Below are 10,146 nucleotides of genomic sequence, written 5' to 3'. Positions count from 1 at the left end.
CCATTTATATTTTTCTTAATTTTATTTAAATATTTTCAGTCATACATTATAATAAATACTTGCAAACACTGTATATACTGTGTTTTTTATTTTATTCATTTGTTTATTTTTTTTTATATTTTTGGTGTGATAAGTTTTAGGGTGTATGTTTTTCTGATGGCAAAAAGGGGGACAAGGTAAACTCTTGTCTGCTGGTCTTCTGTGAGGAGCACTTTATCTGCAATACTTGTTGTGGAGAGGAATGAATGTGCGCTGTGTGTTTTGGTTTTTTTTTTTTTTTGCATGTGAGTGACAGGTTGGCAGCTCAGGTGAATATCTGACCTAATCTGTGTGCAGGTGGGTGATCAACACAGGGAAAGAAATCGCTTTGTCATTGCACGTGCTTCTTGTTAAACAAGTCACTCCTCTATTCTCAACCATGATTTTCTTCTCTCTTTTTTTTCAGGAGATTGATGCATAACTGGAGGTGCAGCCAAAGTATGGTGATTAGAGATGGTTTTGTTGATCCGCAGGAATGATCATGGTATTGATAACATTTCAAACAAACTCATAATCAAAGGGTTTCCTGTTGAAGTTGTAATCTTTTCTGAAATGGGGCTTTGTTAGCTCAGTGTCATTTGGTTGACCAGGAATTATTTGGCGGTAAGCTAATGGGGCTGGTTTTGAGTGGTGCAGCGCCAGGGATCGTATAGGGGCTCCAGGTGGTGTGGCCTGGGGCTCTGATGTGCTGCTCCTTTTTAATCCCAGATGACATAGCAAAATCTCCAAACCCCCAGCCCTTGTATAAGACTGTATAGGAGCAGAAACCAGATGATTTGTTTAAAGAGTGCATATCATGTATCAAACTGAGGGAATAAGGAGCTCCAGTGTTTTATGTTAAGCCTGAGACCATAGGTTATGCTTAATATGAAAGATAGGTATTTATTCTTTGTCTGAAAAGGACATTTGTGTGAATCTGGTGATTTACTCTAATAAGTCTAAAAGTCCTTCAAAGTATATTAATATTTCTGATCTATCAGTATCTTTATTTTGTTCCAAGAATTACAATTATTTTAAAAAATCCCATCATATGTGAGCTTCTTCTATGAAATATGTAATGTTTGCAGTTTTACTGCAATATTAAAAGCTATTAAGCAATTCTGCCGCAGTCAACAAATACCACTCTGACCACAGTATGTTTGTTTTGTTGAACAAGTAGCCCAATTTTTAAGCTTAACATGAATAACACATTGTTTTCTATGTGTGCCAAGAGTCCCAGAATACCTTGGCTGTCAGTGCTGAGGAGAACAATGGCCTCCCAGTGCTCCTGTCCAGAAATAGTCTATAGCTCACTGATGGAGAACATATTTCCCAATAGCAGGTGTCTGAGTCAGTCAGTGCCTGATCCTCACCATGACTGTAAATGAAAGGGCCAGCTCGTCCAGGTGCGGGAGCACCTCTTTGGCCCTCTCAGGTTTCTCCTTGATGGAGGAGCTCTTTGTGGAAGAATGAACAAGAGAAATATTGACATTAAACTATGTATATTACTATTAAAAAGCATGTACATCATCCCCTTTAGAATATGTAATATTCTACAAGAGGGTAGAATATTTGCTCTCTGAGACTAATGACAGACAGTTATCTACTCTGTACAGATGACTGACAGCCTTTTATTAGTAAAGTGTTTTTCTTGTTTTACAAGATAAGCAATGCATGCTTATCTCCACGCTCTGTATTGGACAAACAATAGAAAAAACATGCCTAACAATCCTTTTATGTGTTTGGATGTGCAAATACAGCATACGCTTATGAAATATTTATATACCACAATGATAGTCAGTTTGACATATCTTCATTTCATTTTAAAAATCAGCTGGGCTCCAACCAAAGCCATTCAAGGCAAAACCTCAAAAGCTAAGAGAGTTTTACCAGTAAGTACAATAATCACTTGCATTGCAGGGATAATGAGCTCTCAGATGTGTCATATATTTGCCTGAGAAATTAAGCCAATTTGTGGAAATGGTGGCCTGGGGTTGAGGGAATACAGAGTGGCTTGTAAAGATGAGTGATATCTGGCACAGCATGAAGAGAATGAGAGGTGTGCTGCCCGGTGCTTAGCTCAAATGAAAGCTCTGATTAGTGGAGCAAAGATCAAAATGACAGAGCGGTAGAGGCTTCAGCTGGGCCTTTGTTATTGATAAGTCTGTCATCTCTGCTGATATTGGAGCAGTAATGGCAGCTGATGATTAGGCCACTCCTGAGCTATTAACTACATTTCTTATCCTTTTACTGGGGCCCAAGAGAGCCTGTTTGAGAGACAAAGGCTTCCTTTATGAAGCTGGCTTCTTAAACGGCATCCACCTGACCTAAAAGGCACAACTGTTACGTCTTTCTGCCAGGCCAAAGAAGTCAGGGACGAGTTACATGTCAGAGGTCGCAGTGTGCTGCTGTTTGAAATGAAGGGGTTCTGAGTGAGTAAGCTGCTGAAAGACGGCTGCAGCAAAATTACAGAAAATTGGCTGTTTTGTCAACATTTCATCAGAAGATTTACAGAAAGCTGACCCCGACCCTTTCTCTCCCCCTCTTTCACAAGGCTAAGGAGATTGAGTGGGTCGGAACTGACTGACAAACAAATCTCTTCTTTATTTCTTTCTCGCTTTCTCTTTCTCTCTGTAGAAGTGATATTCAATATGATCTCTTTTTAATGATCCTAAGTGGCTGAAATTACATATCCTCAACACGTATTGTTGAGGTTGTTCTAGTCTGATTCCAGGGCACACTAAGGGCATAAAAAGTAATTATCAAAATGTTTCAATTCTCCAATGAAAAGAATAATGTGCCATTCATTTTGTATTATTATACCATAGTGTACATAGATCCAGTATGTTCATTTTCATATTTGGTTGTTTATGTAATTGTACAATATGACAGCATTGGATAATTACCATGTGTGACCCAGGAAAGGTAAGAAGGGTAATATATTTAAGTCAGCTTGCACATGTGCACAAGATCAATGATTCCCAACCAGGGGTACTTGCAATCCAGAGGGTACTTCTGCAGGTGCAAGGAAGTACATGGAAAGACCGTGAGGAGGCTCAGTTAATTTGAAAAAACAAAAAACAGAAATTATGATTTCATTAAAAAAAAATCCACATATTGAGCTTGCTATAGTGCTTAAACGCTACATGTTGTCATTGAGATTGCATGAAAACTAGTATGTGATTAGAGGTCTAAACACTTAGCTATAAGCAATGGATAACTGTTTGAAATAAAGAGTAAAGGATAAAGTAATGGATAATCAGTGTTGGGTAAAAGTAATGAATAAATGGATGAAATTGATAGCTAAACGTAAGCCAGCGGACCACTAACTGAAACAAGTGGCTCAAAGTAATGGATAAAAGGTTTAAATAGTTAGCTTAATGGATAAATAGTTTGCTAAATGTAATAGATAAACAGATAAAACTGATTGTTAAAAGTAGGCAAATACATAAGAGGTTAAAACAGCAAAAAGTGAAGGATAAAGGATTTGAATTATTAGCTTTAAGTAACGTAATAGATAAATGAAAAGGTTTAAATGGCTCAGTAAAGACTGATAATAAGTGAACTGTCAGACAGAAACGACTGAAATGGTTGACTAAAAGTAACATACATGTTGTAACGTCCACCTATTGCTACTGCAAATGGGGTACAATAATATGAAAACATTACTGTAACAATATCAACTTGTATATAATGAATAGTTTTCCATCCAATTTAAAATAAGTTCAAATGGACATGTTTGGAACATGGCAGGTGGTGTCAGTAAAGAGGTAGGCTACTCGAATGCATTTGATAGGTATATGGGAGTACTTCTGACAAAAATGGTTGAGGTCCACTGCACCACTAGATTGCATACAAGCTTGTTTTGGGTGCAGCATTTCCATCTTCAGCTCCATGCTTTGTCTCTGACCTCAACTCAGCCTACTCTCTGTCTTTGGTATTCCCCTACAAAGGCCAACAGGAATCCTGGGCTTGTTGATTTAGCCCCCAGTGGCCGGAGGCAAAGCATCTTTCATTAACGTCTAAAACCTCAGGAATGAGACACTGGCCTCACGATAAGATCTGGTAATGCAGTAACATGGAATTATGGAAGAAGAAAATTGCCATTTTGTATATAAGCACCTGTGATCGCCCATGAAAGCCCCCTGTTCCCTGGGTTTGGGTCAGTCCCAGGAGAGGAGAGGGTCCTGGAACCCAATCCATGCTGCAGAGGAGAGGTTTTTCAGGCTGAAGGCTTGGAGCAACGGAAGGTGCTGCTGTCTGTGGAAGGTCAGCTTAGAGTACCAAGACAGTGATCCTGTGTGCCTGCCGCAGAAAATCATCTCCTACCCACCAGAGAAATGCCCCCCTACCCCATCCCCCGTTTGTGGTTATGTTTGTGGTCAGCAACTGCTTTAAGGTCAATACAAAGCATTTATGAGACACTCCAGAGGTATTGTCACTGTACTTTATCACTTTACCAGTAAGTGTGGACAAATCAGAGAGCTGCTGTGAGAATATGGGAGTTTTTGTTTCCTCCATTGTTCTTAGAAAGGTATGTCAGCCTCACCACTTTTAGAAAGGTGTTTCTTTATCAGAGCCTCTGTGGAGGGAACATGTCAGAAACAATAGAGTTATGTGGCATTCTGACATTTTGAAGAAGTTGGATACCCTTTTACTCATACACTGAGGTCAAATTCAGAGTTCTCCAGAGAGCCAGGAAAGAATGCAGGTGTTGTGCTTGGAGCAAAAAGCCTGAAGAAAAAAAAATTCTCCTTTTGCTATCCTCCTTCATCCAGCAGTCTGTGCTCAGGCAAAGCTGTCCACCTGGGTTTGTTGGTCATTTACACATCACACTTCTCTGATTTTTACCAGGTTTTTCGCATATGTAACCACAAGTGTAAGAAGAAAGTTCAAATGGCTGGCAATGAGTGCTCAGGGTAAAACAGATCAACTGGAAAGAAGAGGCTAGAAGGAAGGAAGAGAAAAGTCTTATTGTGGCAGAACTGATGTGTTTTTGTCTCCTCTGGATAGTTTCTTCATCACCTCTTTAAATTTTAAAGCATTTGGCACGCAGCCTGTGGCAGGTTCTCTTGAGGAAGCAGCAAAGCAATGAGGGTCAATGGCGCCATAAATCTTAGACCGTCCACTTTGGAATCCGACATGGACACTTGAGATATGTATATTTAATAGAATGTTCATGTTGGTGTGACTTGAAGTCAAATGCATTTTATATAAGGGAACTGTTGCTCCATGCTAACAAGTGAGAGCAAAGCTGTTTATCCGCTGGGGGACCTGTGTTGCTGAGGGGTCTTTATCTTGTGTTCTCCCATGATACAAAATGGATAACATGCGTAAAATGGCATATAAGTCCTGCCTTTGGGTGGGTCTGCAGGGCCTGAGAGGGAAAAGAACTGGCAGCCATGTTTTTGCACCTCATTCCAGAGCAATGCAATAAATGACATAACTTTGGCCTTAACGAAAGAATGGAACTCACTCAAAGATGAGCTTTTGCCCTTCATCCTGTCTTCCCTCTCCTCTGGATCACAGCTCTATTCTATTCTAGTTCCATACAATAAAGAAAAGCCTATTCTGCAACAGATTTCTTCTTCAGCATGCACAGTGTTTTTATCATATGTAGGAGGCCTCTGTCATTGGGCTTTTATTTTATGACAACTACATCAAATAATTTGATATTTTATGGTTCAGATGTCCAATACAAGAACATAGAGCCCAATTGTAATTGTTGAAAAAGTAAAAATAATTATGCTTTGTACCAGTGCCTAAAACGAAATTTCAGTTAAGTAGAAAGGGAAAAAAAAAGCTCAGCAGCACATATAATGTAAATAGTTTCTGGCAACAGAGAGGGGTATAAGTTCAAAACAATATTTGGAGGCTAGGAGACTGACAGTAATTCAATTAGACAGGAATCCTCACCCGTTCTGTGGGTCAGAGTTATCCATGTTAATCAGTAGAGACCGGAGACATATAAGCTGCTGGTTTCCTGCTGGGGCTACACTGTCTGACTGTGCACTGTTACCAGGCTGTGCATTTAATATTAGAACATGCGTCAATACAAACTTACCTTTAAAAATGCATGTCTTTAAGAAGATTATTAGTTTTGTAATAGTTTAGTAGTTTCATAATACTGAATGACTGACTTGTATCTAATATTAATATTATTAGTTACTGAATTGAAACAATTACAACAGAGAGAATGTTGGATCATAAAATAAAGGCCTTTTTCGGAGACAGTAGACAGTAGACATTTTGCACTGGGAAATACACAGGCATATATTACAAAGTAACTGAGGGTGTCCTGGTATTGTGGATGCTGGCCCACTGTCATGGCTCACTGGGACACTTGATTGGAACCAACCCGTCATTAATATTATTAGTAACACCCGTGTTTTTCCCACAGTGACAAGTCAAAATGTCTGCGGTGAAAAAGGCCTGTTGTTGTTTAAATGCACTGTTCATAAACTGACATTTTTTCCAATTTTAATTTGATTATAGTTGTAATAAAACAAAAGTGTGGTGAGCACATGGAAGATACTAGACTGCACATATACAGTGTTATTTATAAAGATGTTAATCATTATTAAATCAATTTTAAGCGTAATTTTTGAATAATCAATGAAAAAATCTGAAGTGCAAAATACAAAAGCATTTTTTGCAACGATTAAAGGATAGGTTCACAATTTTCCAAATCCAAAAACTGATCACGTACATAAGGGTATGTCAATATTACTTTAAGACAGGCTTGAAAAATTGTGAACCATACCCTTTAAGTAAACTTAACTGCTTTTGTATCATATGCATATATTAATCTATATTAGTTTTGATAGATTATTAGATTGTTAGTCATTAGTTATCACTCACCATATTTAACAAGTACCAGTATTATAAAGGATGTATTTCTTCAAAATAAGCACAGAATAATATCACTTTATGTTATTTTCTGTTACCCACAGGTTTAAATTTCAGCATTTCTCTGATAAATGCTGTTACCAGTGAACAACATTCACATGTTTTGAGATCTATCCTGTCACCATTCTGTCCACATTGTTAAAAATGTCTCAAGCAACACTTCCTTATGCCTCATTTACACCAAAAATTGTTGTTTCCATTGTTGTTTTATATCCAATTTGATGTCACATTTAAATCCTTTACTTTCCATCAACTCTGTCCCACTTTTCCTTTAATTACCCGTCTAGGTTGTGGCAAATTGTGTCACAGTCTTGTTATTTTCACAATGTTAAACCAACTTTCCTACCAAGCCTTGGTGGTTAGCTTGATAGCATTTGACATTCATTGTAAGCAATCTTAAAGACTGCTGCTCCTCCTCTGTTTTTCAGAAAGGTGTTATCTGAATACATCAAAAGAGAAAGGGAATACAAGTGAATGTATGGTGAAGTTAGTACAGTGAATATAAAGATTCAATTTCAAATGGCAGTCTGAAAGGTCCAGTTTGTTACCAGAGTGAGCTGTGACCCTGAGAGTGCCATTTTAAGAATGCGGCTGCTGTCTGGACACTTTGCACCCTGCGAGATGTCTGCAGAAAGTAATTACTTCAACCAGGATGCTGACAGTTTGGCTAGAAGCTAATGATCTACTGTCTGAAAAGAAAGTGTATCATATCAATTATTAAGACAACTCAGTTTGGAAGTGGGGGGAATGTCGGGAATGTTTGATCTGTGCATTAACAAAATAATTGATTGCAGTAACCTAGCATGAAGATCCACTCCAACAATTAATTCTACCTGTCGTCCTGTAGCCTCCACACTCCAAGAACAGGTGGATGCTGTTGAAATCATGTGAGCGAACACAAACACACAGAGAGAGGACAAGAGCCAGAGCTGTCATCCTGACTTTCAGATGAAGTGGGGGATTAGGATGGAGGTGAAGGCATGCTGAGGACCATGGTGACAGCAGATGAAGGGAGATAGCACAAACTCTTGTGGAATTCACAAGCACTCATAGGCAGTGTCGGAGGTGGGGGGTGGGGGTGGAGGGTTGCTACGAGAGTGCAAGAGTGTTCTCAGAAGTATTTTTGTTAATGTAAATTTCATCACAAAATGTCTATAGTAATGACTGAGTGAGTTTCATTGCAGAGAAAATTATATTTCTGAAAAGATCTGAAAGGTTAAATATGCTTTTGAGATGACAACGTCCTCCAGGGAGCATAACAGATTGCTGGCAATATTTTTCTCTTTTGAACTGTTATAAAATCATATATTGCATATGTGTGTGTTTGTGTGTGTGAGTGTGAGACCAGAGAAACCCAGTACACCGCCAGTCAAACCTCTGACAACACTGATATTAATACCAAAAATGATGTCCTACAAATTACAGCTTGTGCTCAGGATATTCTTGTGTGTATGCATCTGTGTGTGTGTGTGTGTGTGTCAGTGTGTCATATGTCTTTTCTCGTGTTATGGCTGTGCAGGAATGTGCTTTTCAGTGTGTTTCTTCTCCTGCTGGGTCTAACTGTGGTGGTCCTGCGGCACCAGCCATTCGTCCTTCCACAGACACGCTGACTAGGCCAGCCTGGGCTCAGGTATCTCCACTAACCTCCCCTTTGTCCCGCTTTAAAATAGGCTCTTTTGTCTGCTGTTTTCTGCAGGTCATTGTGAGGAGCGCTTCTTAGTGTCAGCTTTAATTCACACTGTAACCCTAGCCGTGATGCCTCCCAACTATCCACGCTGCCTGCCTGGCATTCAGCTGCTCCTTGGAGAGCTGAGGCTGCATTACTCCCCCCCTCCATAACTGCACCCAAGGGACAACTTGCAAACTTTGTTGCTTAAATATTTAAATAGCCCTTTAATTGACATCCGTCAGACCTCACCCAGAGCACAACCTGAATACTGCTCTGTAACCATAAAAGAAAATGCTGGTGATGGTTTTCTTTTTCTTCACTCATTGTCTCCTAGCGCTGTAGAAATTAGATTATAGAGTACTACATTTTTTTCCAAGATCATAGATCGAATATCCCAAGCCACAATTCATCACAGCAAATTGATCGGTGTCTGCTTTGTTGCAGTGCTTCTTTCTTCTTCAAAGGCAATCATTTTAGAATGATAGCATGCGACAGAAAAAAGTTTGCTTCTTTTCACTCAGATGGGTAGATTTATACCTTTAAATGACACTGACTGGGCAGAGCTCAGCAGCTTGCATTGACTGTTTTCATAACCTCTGACCTTTGAATGAACTGGCGTCAAAAGAATTGGTTAAATTAAAGGAACCTCAGTCTAAATTACAACAACAAAGCCATGTGATGTAAAATAGAGTTGCAATGAAGGAAATGCACCAAAAAAAGTCAACAGTGGTGGTATTTTTCTCTTTACCTAAGATCCCAGCTGGGGAGATACAGCCCCTGGGCTCTGTCTGCCTGTCTACCCTTGAAGAGAAGAAGAAACAACAGAAGAAAAGAGAAAAGAGGCTCATGTTAAAACAGCAAACATCATAACCTGATATCGACACTCAGCTGGGGTTCGCTTTACTTCTGCAGTCTCTGCTTTTCTCTCCTGGGAGGGTGCAATCTATAAGGGCTTCCTCAAACTATCTCCACGGCTAAAAATAAATCTCACATACAGTATGCCGGTGTCAGGAGTTTAAAAAGTCATCTGGTGGAAATATAGACATTATCCCAGAATCATTTAGACAGATGATTAGCTGGTTTCAATCCAAGATGTTTTTCACAGTAGGAAAAATGTGATGTGTGTTTTGAAGGGGAATATTTCATTAAAAAAATGTTTTTACAGTCAGAACAGACTTTGAATGGACGATTTAAGTTGAAATGTTGCTGGTAAAACATTACACAGAGTTGCTGGACCCTATCCCAGCTGACTATGGGCGAAAGGCGGGGTACACCCTGGACTGGATGCCGGTCAACAGCAGGGCTGACACACAAAGACAGACAACCACTCATGCACACACTCCCCACACCTACGGGCAATTTAGAGTAGCCAATTAACCTATTGTACTTGTTTTTAAGATCGTGGGAGGAAGCCGGAGTACCCGGAGAAAACCCACGCAGGCACAGGGAGGATAGGTCTGGTGATGTCCTATATTTTTGTTCTTGTCGACATATTCCATAGTTCCCAAGTCCACTGATTCCTACTAAAGACGTAAATCTCTAAAACAAGG

Source organism: Toxotes jaculatrix, chromosome 7 (assembly GCF_017976425.1).
Source record: "Toxotes jaculatrix isolate fToxJac2 chromosome 7, fToxJac2.pri, whole genome shotgun sequence".
In the NCBI taxonomy this organism is placed as follows: domain Eukaryota; kingdom Metazoa; phylum Chordata; class Actinopteri; family Toxotidae; genus Toxotes; species Toxotes jaculatrix.
Note: the sequence above shows the minus strand (reverse complement) of the source record.